The sequence below is a fragment of the Giraffa tippelskirchi genome, chromosome 8 (assembly GCF_054371585.1).
Source record: "Giraffa tippelskirchi isolate mGirTip1 chromosome 8, T2T-mGirTip1v1.2.pri, whole genome shotgun sequence".
In the NCBI taxonomy this organism is placed as follows: Eukaryota; Metazoa; Chordata; class Mammalia; order Artiodactyla; family Giraffidae; genus Giraffa; species Giraffa tippelskirchi.
In genome coordinates this window covers 153,333,374-153,356,741 of record NC_137282.1, presented here as the reverse complement: position 1 = coordinate 153,356,741, position 23,368 = coordinate 153,333,374, and the positions used below count along the sequence as shown (strand labels likewise).

The 23,368-nt window shown below is 40.9% G+C and overlaps 1 protein-coding gene across 14 annotated transcripts in view; it reads right to left on the bottom strand.

The window, feature by feature from the left end:
* The window catches only part of ATXN1 (ataxin 1), a 451,903-nt gene that overhangs the window by 305,375 nt on the left and 123,160 nt on the right, over positions 1-23,368 (bottom strand). For 9 of the 14 annotated variants that reach the window (XM_081518165.1, XM_081518153.1, XM_081518161.1 and 6 more), the window contains exon 1: positions 10,176-10,413. The exons of 2 other annotated variants lie outside the window; for them this stretch is intronic. The gene's annotated coding sequence lies outside the window, so the exon portion shown is untranslated. Of the gene's footprint in view, positions 1-9,556; positions 10,414-23,368 lie in introns of those variants that run through there. 3 more of the 14 variants (XM_081518163.1, XM_081518154.1, XM_081518162.1) reach the window with 2 other exon arrangements.

The window sequence follows — 23,368 nt, the reverse complement described above, 5'->3', positions numbered from 1 at the left end:
TTCAAAGATGATAAGCAAAATAGTTTATTACACGAAAGTATGAGTAGTTTTCCTTTTAAAAAGAGAGGCAAGGAGATAAGGTGGTGAATTTCTTTGGGCCTTCCTCTAAATAAAGCATGAATTTTAAGGAAAGTACCCGAGAAAAACTGCTTTTTATTTTTGAAAAATGGGGAGAGGGTAACCTATATGATAATTAGTCAGTGTGGTTTAATGAGCTGAAAAGAGTTCATTGTGGGACATTCCGTTATACTAAAAATAAAAGAGAAAAAGGGAAAAGTGAAAGCGAAGTCGCTCAGTCGTGTCCGACTCCTAGCGACCCCATGGACTGTAGCCTACCAGGCTCCTCTGTCCATGGGATTTTCCAGGCAAGAGTGCTGGAGTGGGGTGCCATCGCCTTCTCCGATGATAAAGCTCTAAGAGGGGACAAAGCATGCATCTTGGTCCAAAATATATTGGCAACAGAATACTTTTTTCGAATAGGCAACCAGTATAGATGCAACAAGAATACACCCCGGTAAACAACACACGAGGCCAGGGCTTCTCAAAGATTTTGGTCTCAAGTCCTCTTTACACTCATAAAATATGTTGAGGACCCCAAAGCACTTTTAATGACATAGATTACCTTTAATGATATTTATATTAAAAATGAAAACTGAATTTTAAAATCTGTGTTAATTCATTTAGCTTAAGTAACAAGGTACCCACTGCATCTTACATGAAACAGCAAAATAACCATATTTTTTCAACACAAAAAAGTTAGTGAGAAGAGTGAGACTGATTTTCAATTCCACAAATCTCTTTAATGTCTGGGTTCACAGAAAACAGTTAAATTCTCAAAAATGTCTCTGAATTCAAGTTGCCGTGATATGCTGTTTGGTTGAAACAGAGGGAGAAAATCCAGCCTTCATTTCCAGCTAATGGTGGAAGTTCTCCTTTAGGGCTACAGCAAAACTCAGCAAGGGCTAGTTTCTTAAAGGGTGGTAGCAAAGTGGGATCTGAAACTTACCAATGAACTCCCTGTACTCGGTTCTATTAACATCCATCGGTTTGCCTTGCACTTTGGATGGATCCTTTTCCATGTGTGGTTTCATAACATCATGCACTGGTTGTGCACGCGTGCCTGCTCAGTCGCTCAGTCATGTCTGACTCTTTGCGACCCCCTGCACTGTAGCCCACCAGTCTCCTCTGTCCATGGAAATTCCCAGGCAAGAACACTGGAGTCGGTTGCCATTTCCTACTCCAGGGGGTCTTCCCAACTCTGGGATCAAACCTGTGTCTCTTGCATCTCCTGCATTGGCAGGCAGATTCTTTACCACTAGCGCCACCTGGGAACCCCCATGCACTGGTCACTGGAAAATAAAATGAGTTCACTGACTTAACGCAGACTTTCGAGCAGTGTTCACTATACAACATCATCACACATCATGCAGCTATGGAAAACTCTTCTATACACCTGTGAGAGAGCAGGAATGGATACCCAGTACTATTATAAAAATAGTTTTGACCCTGCAGACCTCTCTCACCCACCCAAAAAGGTCTTGGAGGTTCTCAAAGCAAGAACTGCTGACTAAGGAGACTAAGTTCTGAAGATCCCTCCCAGAAGAAAAGCACAGAACATCATTTCCTTCCTATCCTAGGATTCTGTGACCCTAAACAAGGTCTGTTGATTCACAGTCATGGCATAAACCGTGAGGGGTCAGTTGGACAGGATTGACCATGAAGAAAACATTTGGTTACTTGGATTCTCCCAGGTAGGAATCTGTGAAAAGTGTACACTTTAGAATCTTTTGGCAAACACTTTCTTCCAACCGAGGCCTTAATAATCTAGGAAGGATTTGTTTTAACAAATAACAATCAACTTTTTAAGTACCCTGAAAGAGATTCAGAAAGGCCTATTTCATGAAATCAGTTAATGAAGTAACTATGTAGTTATAAGGGAGTAGCAACCCACTCCAGTATTCTTGCCTGGAGAATTCCATGGATAGAGAAGCCTGGTAGGCTACAGTCCATGGGTTGCAAAGAGTTGGACACGACTGAGCAACTAACACTTAGCTTAGCACTATGCAGTTATAAACCATTATCTCTTTAAGAACTACTAAACGACACTGGTTATCTTTGGGTGTCAATGTACACATGTAATAATAATAATAGCTAATATTTCAGTATTAAACTTTCAAATTATCTCTTTAAGCCTGACAACCATCCTAAGTGGCTGACACTTTCTTATTGTTTTTTCTTTTTTAAATTGGAGTATAATTGCTTTATAATGCTGTGATAGTTTCCGCTGTACAGCACTGCGAATCAGCTATATGTATACATATATTCCCTTTTCCCATTTTTAATAAATGAAGAAATGAAGTTGAATGGGGCTAAATAACGTATTCAAAGGGCTAAATAACTAAGAGACAGATTCAGGACTTTAACCTCTATCTGTATCTGTCTGACACCAAAGGATCTCTCCAGTCTTCACTATGTTGTCTCATTTCCAATTAATCATTTACTGAACTTCCCAGGTGGCTCAGCAGTAAAGAATCCACCTGAAATACAGGAGACTTGGGTTAGTTCCCTGGATCGGGAAGATCCCCTCAAGGAGGGAATGGCAACCCACTCCAGTATACTTGCCTGGAAAATCCTCAAAACAGAGGCGTCTAGTGGCTCCACGGGGTCGCAAAAAGTCAGACACGACTGGGCACACACACACGGACTTCAGTAATCCAGATTCTTTTGCAGGCAGTTATCCCCAAAATCATGAAACACTTTCATCACTTTCCTGTTGCAAAGTGAAGAGGTGCTCAATGAATTGGCTCAGAGGCCACCCCAATAAATGCACAAAGCAGGAATATTCTTTTGCCTCCCAAAGTGGAAGGGTCATCCCGTGGAAAATGAAGTCTCATTCAAAAGCCACATAAGCAGGATGCTGTGAAGTCCAATCTTTTGATGCCTAAAAGGTCATGAGGCTGGAGCATAGAGCACATATAATGATGTTCTGGGAGCAAGACCCAAGGTGCCCTTGGCTCTATTCCCTCTCCATTCCTCTGGAATTAAAATGTGTTAAACAGGGCAGTGAAATGCCCGTCATCTCTAAGGCACCCCAGTAAGGCAAGGGAGATAAGATCATTCTCTTCAAATGCTTTCTAAACCCTTAGTTCCCTCAGGTCACTATAACCTCTGCCCATTACTTTTTGCACATCAATCCCCTTTCTTCTGCTAATTCAGAATCAATCAAAACATACTGAATACCAACTTTCTAGATGAGTCCTAGTAATTCTCCAATGCCCAGCTCAAGACATCTCCACTTCCAGAGCTAGTCCAGCTCTTCCTGTCTTCAAAAGGCCTCTAGCAGGGACCCCCATCAATATGGATCTCCTATGTACTGCCTGATGATGGGTGACATGGTTCCATTTGTGTGAGTCTCTTTCTTTGACGGACAGAAACTTTCACTGTGTGGATCACAACAAACTGTGGAAAATTCCCAAAGAGATGGGTATACCAGACCACGTTACCTGCCTCCTGAGAAACCTGTATGCAGGTCAAGATGCAACAGTTAGAACTGGACATGGAAAAATGGACTTGTTCAAAATTGGGAAAGGAGTACGACAAGGCTATATATTGTTACCCTGCTTATTTAACTTATATGCAGAGTACATCATGCGAAATGCCTGGCTGGATGAATCAAAAGCTAGAATCAAGATTGCGAGGAGAAACAGCAATAACCTCAGGTATGCAGATATCACTCTAATGGCAGAAAGTTAAGAGGAACTAAAGAGCCTCTTGATGAAAGTGAAAGAGGAGAGTGAAAAACTTGGCTTAAAACTCAACATTCAAAAAACAAAGATCATGGCATCTGGTCCCATCACTTTATGGGAAATAGAAGGGGAAAAAGAGGAAACAGTGACAGATTTTATTTTCTTGGGCTCCAAAATCACTGTGGACAATGACTGAAACCATGAACTTAGAAGACACTTGCTTCTTGGAAGAAAAGCTATGACAAACCTAGACAGTGTATTAAAAAGCAGAGATAACACTTCGCTGACAAAGGTCCATATAGTCAAAGCTGTGGTTTTTCCAGTAGTTATGTATGGATGTGTGAGTTGGACCGTGAAGAAGGCTGAGTGCCGATGGTTTCAAACTGTGGTGTTAGAGAAGACTCTTTAGAGTCCCTTGGATTGCAGGGAGATCAAACTAGTCAATCTTAAAAGAAATCAACCTTAAATATTCATTGCTGAAGCTGAAGCTCCAATACTTTGACCACTTGATACGAAGAGCCGACTAACTAGGAAAGACCCTGATGCTGGGAAAGACTAAAGGTAAAAGGAGAAGAGGTTGGCAGAGAATGAGATGGTTAGACAGCGTCAGCCAACTCAATGGACATGAATTTGAGCAAACGCCATGAGACGGTGGAGCAGAGAGGAGCCTGGCATGCTGCAGCCCACGGAATGGCAGAGAGTCAGACACGACTGAACAACTGAACAACAGCAACATCTCTGACAACTATTAGTAGATGGCGACTGTTCTTGAGACTTTCTGGAGAATCTCTCACAACACTTCCCACAGTGCAGAACACAAAATATCATGTTTGCTTCTATTTCTCCTCACTTGGATGAACAGTGAAGAACATAGGAATGCATTTTTACGACAATTTTATTTTTAAACATCTTTTCCTTCAGTCCCAAGATTAAACAAAATTAGCAGTACACTCAACCAGAAGTTTTAGGTATTTTGAAAGAGAGTAATTAGTCTATAGTACAATCTATGGTATTCACTGAGGAGCTCCATGACAGTTTATCTGTGAGACTCCATCCTAATGTGAAGTGATTTTAGAAGAAAGAAAGATAATATACACTAACTCGTGGCAAAAAATAAAAATAAAAAAGAAAGATGGATTTGGAGTACAATTTAGAATCCATGGATCAGTTGTGTCTTGACCTTTCTAAATGCTCAGCCATTCTTAATGACACCCATATCTGGTAGTCCCCACGCCCCACTAAAATGTTCTATACATCTCTGTTTCCAATATGAATGCCACAATCTGCCATGGAGCTTTTCAATGAATACTAAAATATCCAACTCACTGAGCACCTCTTCACTTTGCAGCAGGAAAGTGATTAGAGTGTTTCATGATTTGGGGAATTACTGCCAGAGAAAGGATACTGATTACTAAAGTTCGTGCGTGCTCAGCCGTGTCTGACTCTGCGACCCCATGGACTGTAGCCCACCAGGCTCCACTGTTCCTGGGATTCTCCAGGCAAGAATACTGGACTGCACTGCAATTCCATTCTCCAGGGGATCTTCCCCACCCAGGGATTGAACTCAAGTCTTCTGCGACTTCTGCATTGGCAGGCAGATTCTTTACCACTGTGCCACTTGGGAAGTTCAGTAATATTTAGAAGTCCATGGGTCAAGGACGACAAGATACAGAAGAATTCAGTTCATTCTCTCAGCATTATGCTACACACTTTGTATAAAATGACACAATCAGATCAAGTGATGGTAACAAAAGTCCTTCAATACTGTGTCCAACTCATGAGATTTTTTCCTTCTCCTCCCAAACTCCTCTTTCTCTCAGACAAACCAAGTAAATTCAAGGTTTGTGTATTTGCAAGGAACACAGTTAGGAGCAGACCTGTGTCTTGTTCTGTTTTGTTTTGCTTTGTTGCCATACCAAACTTCTGTACAGAGGTTAAGAAAGGAAAGCCACCATAACGGCTCATATCTAATTACGATGACAGCTTACCTAACTTAAATACTGGACTCCCATTTGTAAGGTACATCACTGGATTTTTATTTTGTAAAATTAAAGGCCATGAAAATGCTGGCCTTGCTATGAAACTTCACAGTCTGACCTTAACCTTCTTTGCATATATCATTCTTGGTGGAAATTTTCAACAACCACAAAGGTGGGGGCAAGAGGGTGTGTCACATTTTGACTTCTTAGTCATATTTCCTGATGTTGCCATTTTCGTATATTTAAAATATTTACTTATGGCAACGTTGAAGTAATTATAGTTTAGGAAGCACTGTTCTCTTTTTCTATCTTGGTAGAAGCCCCTCAGTGGGCTGTACCACAAAAGAAAGTTCTCTGAATCAGGCATTACTAAGTGAAGGGCCGATGTTCCTAGCCGGTAAATACTAAACTTCTTCCATGGCTCTTGAAATCTGAAGCGAGTAATTTTAGTTTAGCAAACATTTTTATCCTGCCTTTCATATTAGGCACTAGGACAGCTCTAGACTAACACTTCTCTTACGCCTCTACATTTCTATCAGTGGTGCCCACACGCCCCTGCTGTCACTTTTAAGCACCTGACACCCAAGGCCACCCAACAGAAGCTGAAGGTCCCATTAGCCATGGTTCCCAACCAAGAAGGGGTAAGCTAAAGGGTCATGAAGGAGAGAAGGCAAGCAATGCTGGGTCACAGGTGACAGTCTGGGGGCCCATCATGTCTACAGATCCACTAAGCTACTTCTGGTTCCTGACATCACTGAGTTGCCCAAACTGGGAACAGCCAGCATCCACACCTCCACCTTCCCTCATATGACTCTCGGGAGCTGTACCAAATTCCACCTGTTCTACTTCCTGGTTACACGACTTGACTTCTTCCCTTTCCATCCCTCCAGCCTTGCTGCCTCTGTTCTCACCCAGCTCTCCCACTCTGCCATTGAGATTTCCGGCCGTTCTCATGTTCCACCATTCACCTTCCCAGATCACCATCAAAGCTGCCTCTAGATAACTCAGGTCTGATGGCTGTACCCCCCCAACCCAAAACCACGGACAACTATAGTACATTCTTCAAACCATCAGTGAAGAGAAAGGGGAGTGCAAAAAAATACACCGATGGGACAAACTCGGAGGGACCTCAGACCAAAAACAAAAAGAGAAAAAAAAAAAAAAACCAATAAAACATACTCTGAGATTCCCCATCACCTTTCCCCTTTCGTGGCGAATGGGCAAGAAAGAAGAAATCTGGAGAAAATAGACATGGCGAATACACAAAGGGCCAGGAACCCACATTTCATTCATAGATTTCTTTCTGGGTTTACTTGGCTCATCGGTATTTTAGGTCTTTTTTTTTTTTAAGTTCAACTTGACTTTTAATCATTAAAAATAATCCTAGAAGCATGCTCTGTTATGCATTGCCAAGCTGCATTGATGCATTTCATTACTTCTTGAAAGGTCACATATTAAAAACACTACTAGCAGTCAAACTAAAGAAAATAAAAAGATTTGAGATATTTTTTAAAAGCAGTTACTAAAACAGAAACAACTGTTATTTTCAATCTCTGGCTCACTATAAACTGACAAGATATGAATATGAATTTTACCAAGTAATGTATAATGACTGCTTCTGCTCACCACAACCACTTGCCAACAACTCAGTGTTATAGTTCATTTGGATGATACATGTGGAACATGTCATCTAGATAACAAACCATCCTCGTTAACGTAGATTTACTCTAGCTAATTTTTGATATTGTGACATCATTAACATAAAAAGCTAAGTAAATAACTATTCTCAAATTGTTTTTACAAAAGTCATTGCAACATTTTCAATTTCCAAACAAGCGAGAGACAATATCTGAGAAGTTGTAAGATGGTGTCATAATTGTCTAAATCGTAGTCATTCCATCAACAAATGTACTGAATAAGTGCTTTGGAAAGAGATTCTGCCAGGGGCTTATCTGGAGTATAAAGTATTTGATACGATGGGTCATGGCCTTGGGAAAATTAGTCTCCATCTGGGAAGAGAGTATGTATAAATGGTACAACCTCTTTGCAATAAAATAAGAGAATAAGAGAAGAACCATGGGACTTCAGAGAGGAAACCATTTTATGCAGGAGAGGTATTGGGGGCGACACCATAGCAAAGGCAGGCCTTATGGACTCGATGGATAGGAATTCTGAACTCTGAAGTTTCTACTCTTAAGATGAAAGTCCCAGAAAAATTCTCTAGCAATTTGTTTGTAAAGTTGGCATTTATTGAGCAACTACCCTACGTTAAGAAATTCACAAATGTTACATGCACGCCTATATTTACAGCAGCACTATTTATAACAGCCAAGACATGGAAACAATCTAAATGTCCATCAACAGATGAATGGATAAAGATGTCCTATACATATACACACACACCAGAATATTACTCTGCCATAAAAAAGAATGAAATAACGTCATTTGCATCAACATGGATGGACCTAGAGATTATCATACTAAATGAACTAAGTCAGAAAGAGAAAGACAACTACCATACAACATGACTTAAATGTGGACTCTAAAATATGATATAAATGAATATACCAAAGAAACAGAAAGACTGATAGACATTAAGAACAGATGTGCAGTTGCCAAGGGGGGAGTGGGGGTGGGGGAGAGGATTGGAAGTTTGGGATCAGGAGATGCAAACTATGGGCTTCCCCGGTGGCTCAGCAGGCAAAGAATCCACTTGCAATGCAGGAGACCCAGGTTCAATCCCTGCGTCGGGAAGATGCCCTAGAGAAAGAAATGGCAACCTACTCCAGCATTTTTTCCTGGGAAATCCCATGGACAGAGGAGACAGGCAGGCTGAAGTACATGGGGTGACAAGAGTCAGACATGACTTAGCAACTAAAACTACCACCACCAGATGCAAACTATGGGTGAACAATGAGGTCCTACCATAGCACAGGGAACTATACTCAATCCTTTGATAAACCATAATGGAAAAGAATATGAATTGAAAAGATTTTGAAAAAGAATATATATATGAGTCACTTTGATGTACAGCAGAAATTAACACAATATTGTAAATAACCTATACTGCAACAAAAATCTTTTTTAAGAAAGAAATTCATAAATGTTATCTCTTAGCTTCCATACAAGCCTGTAATATAATAGCTTGGTTATATCTGATTTACAAAGGACTCAGAGAGTTACTGACATTCCCAAGAGTCATTAGTTCTTACTGAACATTAGTAAGCCAAAATCATATTTATATCAACACAACAATTAATCACACAGGGAAGATGACAGTCTTAACAAGAACAATCAAGGGTCAAAATCATTATATACTTTGAATATAAATACGGCTTGATATAATAAGGATTCAAATATGACAAAAACAAATCACATCCCCCAAAATGTAACTGAAATGTCAAGAATTTACTATGCTTAATATACTTCCTTATTCTGTCCTCTAACATTAGTACTATACAATAGTTTCATTTTACACTCAATTATTAAAATATTCACGTATTTTAAAATAGTTATTTACATTGTGTTTCTTAAGAGTCTGATCCAAGAACCTTTTGTGCTAAATGTATCACAGGAGTGTGTTGTGTTAGTCGCTCAATTGTGTCTGACTCTTTGCAGACTATAGTCCACCAGGCTCCTCTGTCCATGGAATTTTCCAGGCAAGAATACATGGAGTGGGTTGCCTCTCTCTTCTGCAGGGGATCCTCCCAACCCAGGGATCAAACCTAGGTCTCCTGCATTGCAGGCAGATTCTTTATCATCTGCGCCACCAAAGAAGCAAGAGTACGCATTAAAAATACAACCCCCAGAGCCCCACCCTAACCCACTTACCCAAGCTCCAGGGGTCCAGGAATCTGAATCTCCCCTTATCCCCAGGTGAGTACTAGCTGCACATTCAAGTTTTCAAACCCTTCATCTGGAGTTTCCTTGGCTACTCATTTCCCTCTTGGTGTCTCTCCTATTGGAAGGTGTCATTGCCACTTTAAACAATTCCTTTCAACATTCTCCAAGTGTCTCCGAGTGAAGTCACAACACACTAAGTAAAAGAAAAACGGCTTCTAAAACAGTGAAGTTATACCACTGAAAAGAGGATTATTTCAAACGCTTTTTGTGAACCTTCTTTTCCGGTCTCCAGATCGAGTCAGCGAAAGTGGCACTGAAAAATACTTCGGGTTCTGTGAAGGCAGAATAATGCCCCACCCCTACCCCAAAGGAGAGGGAAGCCTGGTGTGCTGTGGTCCACGGGGTCAGAAAAGAGTCGGACACAACCGAGCGACTGAGCAACAGCAGCAGCAGCATCCGGACCTCTACCTACTAGATGCCAGCAGAACGACCCACCCCCTCCCGGTTATGACAATCAAAAATGTCTCCAGACCCGGCCAACTGTTCCCTGGGGACTCGAAATGGTCCCAGGCTGATACCCACTGGTCTACGGCATACAAAAGTCTACCTGGTGTTCTGTCCTGTCTCCTTTCCTCCGTTGTTTTCTCCCACTGAGGTGGAAGCCTCCAACATGCGTGTATATTTCACTTACATTACAGCCGGTCTCACTCAAACTCTCCCATGAGTTCAGTCTGTCTGGCAGTTTTAAAACAGCTCTAAGTCAAAACTCAACCACAGGCCTTTTCTAATGGCCCCACTACACTTACTCCCAGCCACAGGCCTCGGAAACATGGCTGCTCCACAGTGACCTACGACCCAAGCCTGACAATGAGCTCACAATCACTGCTAGAAGGGCCAAAGCCTGCTACTTGACTGTTACAAAGAACTGTCGAAAGCTCTCTGCAATTTATTATCTTGACATCACTAATAAAAATACTTTCAATCACAAGGTTTAACACGGTGTAAATCAAATACCTATGTGATTATTAGCCTGACTCTGATGACAGAACAGATGTCTGGGAAACAGATTGCAGGACATAGCCACCGTCTCAGCAAAAGATATCAGTCTACCAAAGAAATAAGAGAATTTCCTCAACAAATTCTCTCTAAGAAAATGACTTAAACCAAGATGTTAAAAGATCCTGTTTTATGGAGTTCTTAATTCCGCTCAGACTTTCCACTTCGATTTCAAAACAGCAAAACCGTAAATGGAAAACACAGCTCCTATTCTTACTGAAATCTTAAACAAAAAGTACAGCTTCTAAGATTGGATATTAAATTCATAAAATCACCATCAGTCTGTTTGAGGTGGAGGTGGTCGTCTGAATTGCACAGACTGGTGACTTGACACAATGTTCTTACAGGGAATATAAGCGTACAGATTCTTGGTAATGACAAATAACCAATAGCATTTTAACAGGTCAACCTCAGTGCGATAATCCTCCGTAACTGTGGCCATATTAATTAATTCTAAGACATTAGAATTCTACATTTCTCTCTCAGCGGCCTTTCTTCAATGCACAATAATCTTATAAATTCTGCAAATAATGTCACCTTACTCTGAAGTACTAAGGGCCCAGGTTCTGAACCAAACACCAAGCTCCTTCTGGATGCTCCTCCATTTCTATAACGATACTGGCCTTTTGGCAGTCAATACTGCTCACTACAGACTCACAGTTTCTCTTTTACCTTTTGGGAAGGTTACTAAGGGGCTTAGTTACTAAGCCCCTTAGTTACTAAGTTGTGTCCAACTCTTTTTTGACCCTGTGGACTACAGCCCACCAGGCTCCTCTATCCATAGGGTTCTCCAGGCAAGAATACTGGAGTGGGTAGCCATGCTCTTCTCCAGGGATCTTCCTGCCCCAGGGATGGAATCCAAGTCTCCTGCATCTCCTGAATTGCAGGAGGAATTTTTTTTTTTTTTTTTTTAACTGCTGAGCCACCAGGGAAGCCCTCTGGGAAGGTGTTACACATTCTCAATTTGTTTTGAGGATTTGAAATTCAAGCCTTCATGACACCTGAAGGGCTAACAGACAGGCAGGAAAAGAGTTTTCAGGGAGAGGTGAAGATGAATCCCCTATGTTATTTATTTTTAATATTAATTTACTTATTGATCTGGCTGTGTCGGGTCTTCATTGCAGCATGTGGGGTCTTCACTGAACGATGTGGGGGCTTTATGCGTCACGGCGCACTCTCTAGTTGTGGCACTCAGGCTTAGTTGCACCACGGGATGCCGGGTCTTAGCTCCCAACCAGGGATCAAGCCCATGTCTCTTGCATTGCAAGGCGGATTCTTAACCACTGGATCACCAACAAGTCTCTTCTTTGCTATATAAAATTGGCTGCAGGAACTGCCAGGAAAGAAGATGACAGGATGGGGTGGGGAGAAAAGAAACTCAGATATCATACACACTGTCTTCAATATGCAAAATACCAAACATGTAACCAAAGCGTTACGTGATGAATGAAAACATCAAGACAGATAGCAGCACAGAGACTGTGTCTCCAACCTGGCTACCCCCATCAAGCTGACGATGACAGCACCTTTGATACTAAAGTACGAAGGGTAGGTGAGCTTACAATCAGCTGGAAACACATACAAGCTAAGATTTCCAAAAGACTGTTGACTAACAAACAGCTTTTATCCGGCTCATGGAGAAAAGCAGAGTGATGCTCTTAAAAGGATTGAGCGATAGAGCTTTGGTCCCTGCCAGACTTAATACCCCATAACTGTAATTTTTACTTTGAAAGTTACTCAGGTATATAACATACTTTTCAAAAAATAATGTATATAGTAGCTCCTTATTTCTAAACCCACAATTACCAGCATACGAAACCAATTCTTGTTAGTCTTAGCACCAGTTTTATATATCCTGCTCCCTGCTAGGGAAATTGAAACATCTTATTTCCTCATTCAGCATTTGCTGAGTACCTAGGCCCCAAGGATATACATTATGAATAAAATATGGTCCTTGCATTCTTCATGTAGCAGTGGGAGAATAAACAGTCAATAATAACAAATAATAATAAACAATGGCAGAGCCATAAAAGAAAGCAGTACAAGTGGCAGAATGGATATTTTTTCCATTAAAAAGGATATAAACTTAGGTTTCCCACCCTAACTCTCAACTCACAAATTACATTTTCCGTTGTGGATGGCTCATGGTGACCAAAGAATTTCAGTGTGATTCTTTTTGTTTCAAATCTTTTGGTTTGTTCCATCTCCAGAACAGATTTAACTACAATATTGGCATCTGCTCTGGAACGTTCAGCTGACCAAGACAAGTTTTACGCGAGCGTCAATCATTGATTTTCTTCTAGTCCACCACAGGATCTAGAATAGCAAGTTCATTTTATCCTGCATTCGCGGCACTCCTACATGATGTTGTTAGCATTTCAGATCTGAGTTTTTACCTCATTTGGCTCTTTTATTTTCACTTACTAGCTAGCAATTTTTTAAAAAATCAGTGAGTAGCGTCTGAGTGGCCACAGGGCATAAAGCATCATGGGAAATGTACAAGAATTTGTCCTTGTCCTAAAAAAGCTCTCCACCCTTAGTCCGGGAGACAAACCTGTAAACAAACAATAAGGCGTGAATCAGGGGACCGCGGAGGAGTCCTGGGAGATGACAAGCAATGAACTTGGCAAGTGATGGGCTCCAAGTTGGAACACAGGTATTAATTATGTGCAGACTGGGGAAAGGCATCTTCTATTTTTAAATCTCCCTTCCCAGAATGAACAAAGTTTGAAAACCCCACCTGGATAAGACAGGGAGTCACATAACGCTTAGCCCACAACACTTATTTTTTAAAGTCATATAATACTTGAGATGTCTGATGATAACACTTGACATGAAATTATAATTTTTAATCTTGGCTTATTTTCCCTCTGTACCCTCATCATCGGGTCTAGAGTGGTTTCTCAGAGCTTTCTCACAGATGTCTAGCTATGGAAGAAAACAATATTGAGGAGGGGGGAATTTTATATACTACCTGGGTATTTGGAGAAGGCGATGGCACCCCACTCCAGTACTCTTGCCTGGAAAATCCCATGGACGGAGGAGCCTGGTAGGCTGTGGTCCATGGGGTCGCTAAGAGTCAGACACGACTGAGCATCCTCACTTTCACTTTTCACTTTCATGCATTGGAGAAGGAAATGGCAACCCACTCCAGTGTTCTTGCCTGGAGAATCCCAGGGACGGGGGAGCCTGGTGGGCTGTCGTCTCTGGGGTTGCACAGAGTCGGACACGACTGAAGTGACTTAGCAGCAACCTAGGTATTACACAGGTAAGATCAAAAGCCAGCTTCTCAGCAAATCTATTCTAGGACTAGCATCAAACATGTGCAAAAAGGTTTTACTATAAAGAATGCTTTATCACGAACTTATTTTTGATGTATTTTGTTATAAATGTCTAAACAGTATTAGAAGGATCAAATTAATTAATTTTTTTTTTTAAAAATTAACCCTGTAGACTAGGATTTTTCTCCAAATTCTGTTTATTGTACCCATTTTACTTGTATCCTGCTTCACTCATACTAGTGAAGGTTGATGTGTTTTCACAGTAGTGTTTTGAGGGTTACTCTTCAGGTAAATTCAACAGGAACATTTGTCCTTTCAAGGAGCTAATTCCTTTTTAAGCAGCTAAATGTTCACCTACATTTGTTTTTCAATAGACAACTAATCGTGAATGTAAGCAAAAAGCAATTGATGAAATTCAGATAAAGTTGTTTACAATTTTCTATTACTGCTCCTAATTCACTATTTTCCTCAACCATCATGCCCCGTTTTCTGTATCTATCACTCACTTCAAACTGTGAAATTTTTAGACACTAAATGGTTGTCTGAAAATGTTTGGTGCATGCTGAACTTACGAGTTTTTGAATTTTTTTCTTGCCACTTTCATCCATGACTGTTTGCCTGAAAGACCTTCTGTTTGAGCCAAAATGTTGTTTGTTTGGTTTTTTTCCCTAAATTCTGGCAATAACTTTAGATGTAGCTTTCATTTGTGCCACTGAATTTTAACAATGGCAAAAAAGGGTTCTTTATAGGACTGAATTATTTTAATTTTGCCAACCAGAAATGACAGAAATAAATTAATGGGGTTGATGTCACATGGCAAAAGTGCAGGGTACAATTAATCTTCTATGACAGATATAAGTGAAATATGTACAATGTCAATGTTTAAATTACTTTCAGGATTTTCACTGACATTCTTACTTCATAATCCAACTTCTTGGGTACTAGTTTAATTTCTCTTGATTTTTGAGAAAATGCACATATTTGTATCACATAAGTCTTGACTTACATGGAATATCTTGAGTTATTTATAGGAAAATCTTATTTTCAAATTCTTAATAACAATACCATATACTCTATCCATCATTATAATTTTCATTCTGTCTTACATCAGAAGGTGGCTTTTAAGCCAAAACGTTACTTTTTTATCTACAGATGGTTTGATACGCTTTGCTTCACAAAGAACCTGGCTGTCTTTTGGCTGGTACACTTTTCCAGCTAAAAATGAGGAACTGAAGACAGAAAGCTGAGTAGGAACACAGGATGGGGAATTCAGATAGACTTTTACAGCATATTTTCATTATTTTCTCTAAGAGATCTGAATATTCAGCAAGCTAGTAAGGTTCTGGTTTGAATCTAAATTGACACCACTATTTTAATTTCACCAAAAAAAAAAAACAAAACAGAGATCTGTAGAATTGAAACTACCAAACAGGGAGGGGAAGAGGAAGGGAAGAAAAAAGTTCACCTTTTTTGAAAAAAGAGGGGACACATGTGTGTGTGTGTCTGATTAACTGTGCTGTACAGTAGAGACTAACACAGCGTTGGGGAGCAACCATACACCAGTGAAAATTAATTTTAAAAAAACTGAAAATAAATCAATAAATATTCCCAAAAAAAGGCAAGGAGGTAAGGAAAGGAGGGAGGGAGAGAGCGAATAAAAAATAGTAGAGTCAGTCTTTATGTGGGAGGTTAAGTTCAAACATTAAACAAATGTCATATATAATTCAAATTCACTTTGAAAATCCCTGAGCTTTCCCATAAGGCACCACAAACATGATTTTGTGTAGACAACACTTGACAGCAAGTTTCACATACGCAGAAGTCTGGGAACCACTGAGTTAGACTCATTGGAGGGACGCACAATAATGTCCAAACATTCAAACCATTCCTCTCTTATTATTACATCCCTCGAGTGAAAGGCAAGAATTAGCTGAAGAATGCTAAAGTGGCCGTGCTTTCCAGCAGGTTTTCATTCTGTTGTAATAGGAAACCCCTTTAACTCTAATGCCTATTAATAAATTTATTGTAATTGTAGTTAAAAAAAAAACACGCGGCTCCATATCTTGTGTTCTTAATGCTGTGGCATGAAGAGCAACTTTAAAAGTCTTTTCTTTAAAAAATACTGAATCTGGTTGCTAGTTTAAAAAATGAAACATGTAACCAAATAAGTACCAAAGATTTTCCAAAGTCCTTCATGCCTTTTTTTTGGTTTGTTTTCCCTTGCTTCTCCACTGTTTTGGAGTATTTTACCCCTGGTCTCCCCCATGAAGCGCAGATAATAAAACTCGAATAGAATGTGAAGGACTTAAGTCAGATGAGGATGCTGTCCTGGCTCCTGGCTCTGTACCCCGGATTTCTGGCGAGAGCAGACCAGAACTTAACCTGTGCAGGCAGCCCTGGGACAAGGCTACTGTTTACAGCAGTCCCAGGAAGTCTGTTTAGCCCCCAGACATCTCTTTCGACTCCTTCCCTTTCTTCCTTATCATTTCTAGTCCACAGTGTCCTGAGCTCCAAAATAAATTCTCATCCATTATACCTCCACTCCAGTAGCTTTAAAACTTTAAAGTGAAACAAATCACACTGATGAGTGTTATTCACTATCACCCACAAAGAAACCCGCTGGCCATTTAATTCTTAAACAGCCAGAAAGAAGGGTAAGCATTACCACGAATGTGGGACACAGAAAGTGTGAAAGGACTCTTTTTTATTTTTTTTATTTATGAATAAATTGGCATGTGCCTAAGGAAACAGTCGATCATTTCAGAAAACACCAAATTCCTAACGTTTTAACTAGGAATGATTTGAATTATTACATCGAGGAGAGACTAGCTTCTAGAGATTGAAGGATGTCATCAAAAAATTGAAACAGTCAATTGGTGATGGAGCTAAGAAAAAATTTTGTATGGGAAAGGGATGGATGCAGGGAAGAGGTATAGAATTTAGGGGCTCTCTAATAAATCCCTAAGGAAAGGGGATGAGATACTGATGACTGATACTCCTCCTGAACTTTTCTGGGGATCCTTTTATTTTGCGGGGGGTGAGGGGGCTACTCATCACGCATCTTTTTTCCCTCCCAGCTTCTGTTACCTGCCACGTGTAAGAACTTTGTAGTAGTTCCTTTGCAAGTCTCTACCTCTGTGCATCTCAGCTGCACATTTTGGAAGGAAAGGTGCCGCTGAGGATGACAGAACGTGTCAATCAACCATGTGCCCAGGTAAGTCTTGCAGCCAGGCTGGCATAGTCTCTGCTGTAATTCTATCCTCAGAACCCCAGGGTGACGCCACAGAGGACACGTGAGACCAGCAGCCTTGCCAGAGCACCATTTAGCAGAAAGGCACAGAGTTGCCACACGTGTAACATGCACATTAAGGAACATCCGTGAGAGCCACTCAGGACGACCCTGGGGCACTCCAAACTCAACGCGGGGGAACAAGGAACAATGATGCACCACCACCAAGCAAGGCTGCAGCGGTCTGCGGGGTTTGTGGGCAGGCCCTGACTTCAATAGCCCAAGACGCAGCTGCACACCTCCGTCTTTCCCGTCCCCATTAGCTCACCCTTGTCTGGCTGAAAAGAGCTCAGTGAATCAATGGCTTCTGTTGAACTGTTTGTATATTTTTCAAGTCCTGATTAGGCCATTAGTCACTGAACATATTGCACAGTCAACTCGAGTAGCTGCAATTATGCAACTTCCCAAGAACATACCGGGAGCATTTACAGTGAGACCACGGTGCCAGCGAAATGTGAAATGGAGATTATTTGTCAGCAACTTTAAGAACCCTGCGCTTCAATGCCAAAAGAAACATACACGTGGCAGATAACAGAAGCTGGGAGGGAAAAAAGATGCGTGATGAAAGTACCCATGTTGACTCCTCTGAACACAGCTGGGACCTGAAAATGAGAGCTCCCTGTACAACAAACAATTGCCAGAAAACCCTGCTTGATGTCACCTATCCCCTTTACGGTAATGTCCCCAAAAAGCCTTGAGGGACAGCAGCTGCCAAAGGCACAGAACTGAGTCCTGACCTCATTCTCGGGGAGCAGCTGGTTCCCCTACAGAGTGCCCCCCCATACCTGCCCACATCTGTATCCAAACACAGTGAACATCAGCTCCCACACAAAGCATCTCTCTCCTCCTTTCTACTCTCTGTTCTCACTTTTCATTTTCAAAATCAGCAATAATCATGTAATTTGATATTCGAGGATTTCTCATTCTAAGCAACCAAGGACATTCATGAAAGAAAAGAAGGAACATGGAAAGCGGGGGGCACACAATCTCTTTTTACCAGAATGCTGAACCACTTCCGCATGCAGAGCCTGGGATAAACCAACGGCATACATGACATCAAGGAAATTTGCAAGGGATTGGCAGTTCGCAACCTCCCGGCAGAGAAATTTGAAATGATCGGTCATGAGAAGTGGGTCAGCGCCTCTACATTTGCTGCACAAGTAATAACACATAAGAACCTTCCTAAGAGTGTTTTATAGTATTTTTCATGGCACAACGGGTACTTTTTGGTCTATTAATCCACACTTTCCTGCTTCTATTCATATACTTTATATGTATTTATTTGTTGAGTTATATATTTAAGCTGAACTTGGAACGACAGTTATTTTTAAGAGGCTGCCAACATGAGTCAGGCAAACCTCAGAAACCTGGCTTGCACTGGCTCTGGCATAAGGAGCCTTGACAGCCAAAACCAACCAGAAGGTTGATGAGATCCAGGTTTCCAAAACATGAGAGAAAAGAAAAGGCATCCTTTGCCTTCTTCCATCAGGCGTTTAAAAATATGTATCAGGCTATTTACCAAAAAGGACTCCTTCTGTAAGGTCACCAACCACTTGCTGGTACGTTCAGAGTGCAAAACTAGATGTCCATTCATCAGTCTAGCTTCAAGCAAGATGCAGCTTTCTTCACCTTGGATGGAGACAAGGTAAGGAAGAGATATGGTACCCAATGGGCCAACACACCGGAGGCATCCAACACAGCTGCTTTCTAAATGAACGGCCCTGAGTCTCTGCACAGACAGCCTTCCAAAACTAATTGTGGCTTCAGGGATGAAGAGGACAGTTTCTCAGCTTCTGTGCCTTTAAGGTTATTTCAACTTTCCACCTCTGTTAACCCTCCCACAGGAACTTTTGACAGAGAGCTCTCCTTAATTCTCAAAGGCAGCAACGTCTAGAAGAAAAACATCTCGTTCCTCACTAGAGAACTGAAAACCCGAGTCCTCTGTCTCCCCTCTTTTGGAGATCAGATTCAAGGGGGTTGAAGACGACCTGAGAGTGTTTATGACAGACAGACTCCTCCTGGATTTCAGCTTGGGACAAACAAACCTTTCACATGAGTCCTTGCAAACAGACAGTGCTCTGTTTGAATGTCTGAACCCCATTCTAGTACAAACATGCTTGGCAACCTAGTGCCAGCATTTTCTTCTTGGCAAACTGCTCTGCCGCCACTATGGATATTACCACTTCGGGATCCCTGCGACTTTCCTTTACTCCCCTGCTCCCGGTCGCCATTCCCCTGAGATACTATCTGTGCCTGGGCGGTAGGGGCGGAGGCTGAGTCTCTGGGTGCCCAGGAGCTGTCAGTGCCCCTGACCGGGGCCTGTTTCAGACCACACTTCTTCTCCTGGCGCCCCCATGGTCTGACCCCAGGACAGAATGCGGCCACTTTTTCATCATCTGACTGTTAACTCAGATGCAGACCACAGGGCTGACGAACCAGCCCGCAGGTGATAGCTTGGAGGCACGGGGACATCTAGCAGTATCTTGACTCTTTCTTCTCTCATCTCTTAAGTTTCTCTTCACAGGGGACATGGTAGAGAGAAATCACCTTTCTCAGCTCTCATCTCCGTTCCTTTGGGAAGATCTTAGACTCTTCTGACAGCAGGAAAGCTGCAGCCCTCGGAGATGATGAATCCATCCCCCCCTTCTCATTTAAAACTTTCTCTTATGAGAGGCTCGGTTCCTTACTGGATGATCAAGAGCTAATTTTTTATAGGGAATGAAACAGAAGAGTTGGAAGTGGTCTTAAAGATCATTTGATTTTGTGGCTTCATGAACTGAAACTCTAATTTAGAGATCCCTGGGCCTCAACCTCTCTTCACTGCCCACCCCCTACCCCACCTCCAACCCCGTCTTTGGCTCATTCAACAGAGGCCGGTGGGAGGCCTAGAACTCTCCAGGGGTTTCTGAAGCCACATTTGAAAACCACTGATGTAATCCAACTTCCTCATTTTCCTAAGGCCCAGAGAAGGTAGGCTATTTGTCAAAGGCCACACAACAGTTAATGACAGGCCAGAGACTTCACCCTAGCCCCTGCTGTGCCAGGCCAGTGACATTCTTTCCCACTCCTTCCTAAGTATTTAGCATTCTGCAAAACCATAATCATCGAGTCTCTGCTAATAAGGATAATGCCTTCTTAATGAATACATAATTCAATTTCTTTGAATTCATTATACAACTTCTACATGTTGAGTCTTATATGCAAGTGAAGTGTCACCTTCCTAGGAGTGTTTTCTAACACAATAAAGGATTCCTCATTAATTCACCTTTATATTCTAAAGGTGGACGAGACTTCACAGAAGTATACTGAATGAAACTTTCTTTCAGAAAACTGAGGAAATGAACAACGGACTAACATATTTGCTAACTTCTGCAAACAAAATACACACATACACACCCCGTTCAGCTTACAGCTCCAGGAATTATTATGTGAGAAAAAAAAGTTAAAAGCTTTCACTGTCGTATCAGGTGAACTTGTAAGAACGTGGGAAATTTTGTTGACTACTATACTCTGTTTTCATTGCTCATGCCATTTATATATTAGCTTGGAATACACACTGGAGAAGGAAATGGCAACCCACTCCAGTATTCTTGCCTGGAGAATCCCATGGACAGAGGAGTCTGGCAAGCCATGGTCCATAAGATCGCAGAGTTGGACACGACTGAAGTGACTAAGCACGCACACACTGTAAGTCAAGTAATAAAACTGCATTTTGCTAAACTATTCCAAAATGAAGCCTTTGGCCAAATGATCGTGGCATCTCCAGCCCCTCCCCCCACCCCCATTACTGAGACCGAGTTGGGTACAGAGCTCTGGGTTTTCCCTTTACTGGTGAGGAACAATTGAATGAGTAACAAGTGAGGGCACAGAGGTGGTTCCCCCGCCCACAGACCCGGACGCATCTCTGCACATTTTGAAAGGCGGGCTCAGGATTACTGCTGCACCCACGCCACATGCCAAAAAACCACCACTTTCAAAGTCAACTTATGTAAAACCCAGCAGTCTTCCCTGTTAGAAGCTGGAGAAGGCTGCTCTCTGCTCATGGTAAGATGCATCAAGGAGTCAGACTTTGTTAAGTCTGCATCTAACTTACAGAGCTGACATTAAATGTTTACAGGTATTCATTGTGTACAGGTGATTAAAAAAATAAGTTAGCCTTTACTGCATGGCAACAAATCAGGAAACAGAGAAACCGGTCATTGCTCAACCTTTAAACTGTTAAAAGCTGAAACATGCTTCAGGTGGTACTAAGACCTTCAACAAAAACATCATTTCACAAAGTGAGATATTTTCTTTTTCAGTAAGTTCTTTTGAGAGCAGAAAGTATTGACTTTAGCTCCACCTGTATATGTATTTACCATCTCTAGTCTATATACAAACTTTTAAAAATGGAAGAGCTCCAGGAACAAAAAATTTAAGTAATAGATGGTTAAGATGGTTAACATAATTGTATACAAATTTTAACTATTTTGGATAATTAAAAGAATATCAATGCAAATTTCCTTAATTGAAATTTTTGTATTTTTTTTAATTTCTGTATTTTTGAAGAATTTTTCATACATGCCTACAAACTTACAAGCATGCAAATTCAAAAAATTACTCAAAACATATTGACTTTTAGCATCTGGATACTATATCTCACAGGGCATGATGGTACAGGCAATAGTGCTTCCAGTAATACCTTGTTACAAAGATTATATATAATCATCCTACAGTAAATAACACAGACTCTAAAATTTAAAAACCATATCAAGTTCTGAAATATCTAATGTCTCCTTCTGAACTTCCAACCTTATAGTCTTCTGAAGTACTATGTCCAGAAGCATGAAAAACAGAGGCCATTTCCAATCTGGTAACACACCATGAATTAGTGAATTATTCTCATAGTTCCTGCTCTAATTAAGGTCAAATAGAAAAGCACCCATTTGATATTCCAACAGACAACCAGAGTTTCTGGTTGTGTAGTTATTTCCCTCATAGGGGTCCACCTCAAAGGTATGAGACACACAGGTTTTCGAGGATTATGCTGGAAACAGATGTTTACGTAAGACAAAACACACAGGACAGTCAAACTTGTCAAAAATAAAGGTTCTTGAACACTAGACCCACTCAGTATTACACTTCAGGCTAGAAACAAAGAAGATTAACTAACATATTCATATGGGAAACCAACTTTTTTCCATCACAAACATGCAGAAAACCTTAAGAGCCTTTTCCGACAAGATTTCTTTTAAGCCCTACAAATACTTTTAAGTACAACCTCCCCAGACTTTTAAAAAAAAAAAAAAGTTTATTTAAAGGTGTAAATGAAGTCAATCAAATAAACAACAAATATTTACTGAGAACGTTCTATGTGGCCAGGATTACATTTCTAAGTCTCATTACAAAATTATTTAACTTTATAAAGCATGTCAATAAATAGTCTTCCAAAATGTGCCTGGGGCTGTAATTCCATCTAGTTTCTATGATGACACCGTAAACCCTGCATGGAATTACAACCTTAATGTGGACAATCAGGGTGCACTACTCTTCGTTCTTGGGAAATCCATGATGAACTTAACTTCTAAAATAATAACCACCGAGCCTTTGGCATGTAATTACAACCAGGAAGCCAAGCCATCCACTGGCTACTACATGAGAAATGTTCCATTGAAAAGTGCCTCTCACCTCACTGTAACAAAATCTAGTTAATACATCTGAAAAACCTCTTCATCTCCAAAATTAAACTTTCTACTTTTGTCATGAGAAAAGATCCAAAAGGGTTTACTTCACAGATATGTTAATATATTTGGTAGTGACCAGACCATCTGATATGACCAGTAAATTCTGAGAATCTTCCAATCTCACCTTCAGACACCTAACACGAAAGTCCATAAAGGGCAATACACTAAGAAACAAGGGGAAAAAATCATCCTTAAGAGCTCTAAGAAATTACTGGCATTTCTTCTAATTCTTTGAGATGAACCTGACTTCTATTAACATACACAAATCAAAGTGCCTTGTGTCTGCAAGAGGGGGAACAAAAAAGATTAAACTCAGGATTATAGAAAAATGAATTTAGAAACAAACCCAGAATTCTTCTGGGAAAACAAAGACAATGATACTATGAATCAGCGTCTTTTTTTTTTCTCAACAAGCCTGGATAAAAGAAGAAACACACATACACCACACACA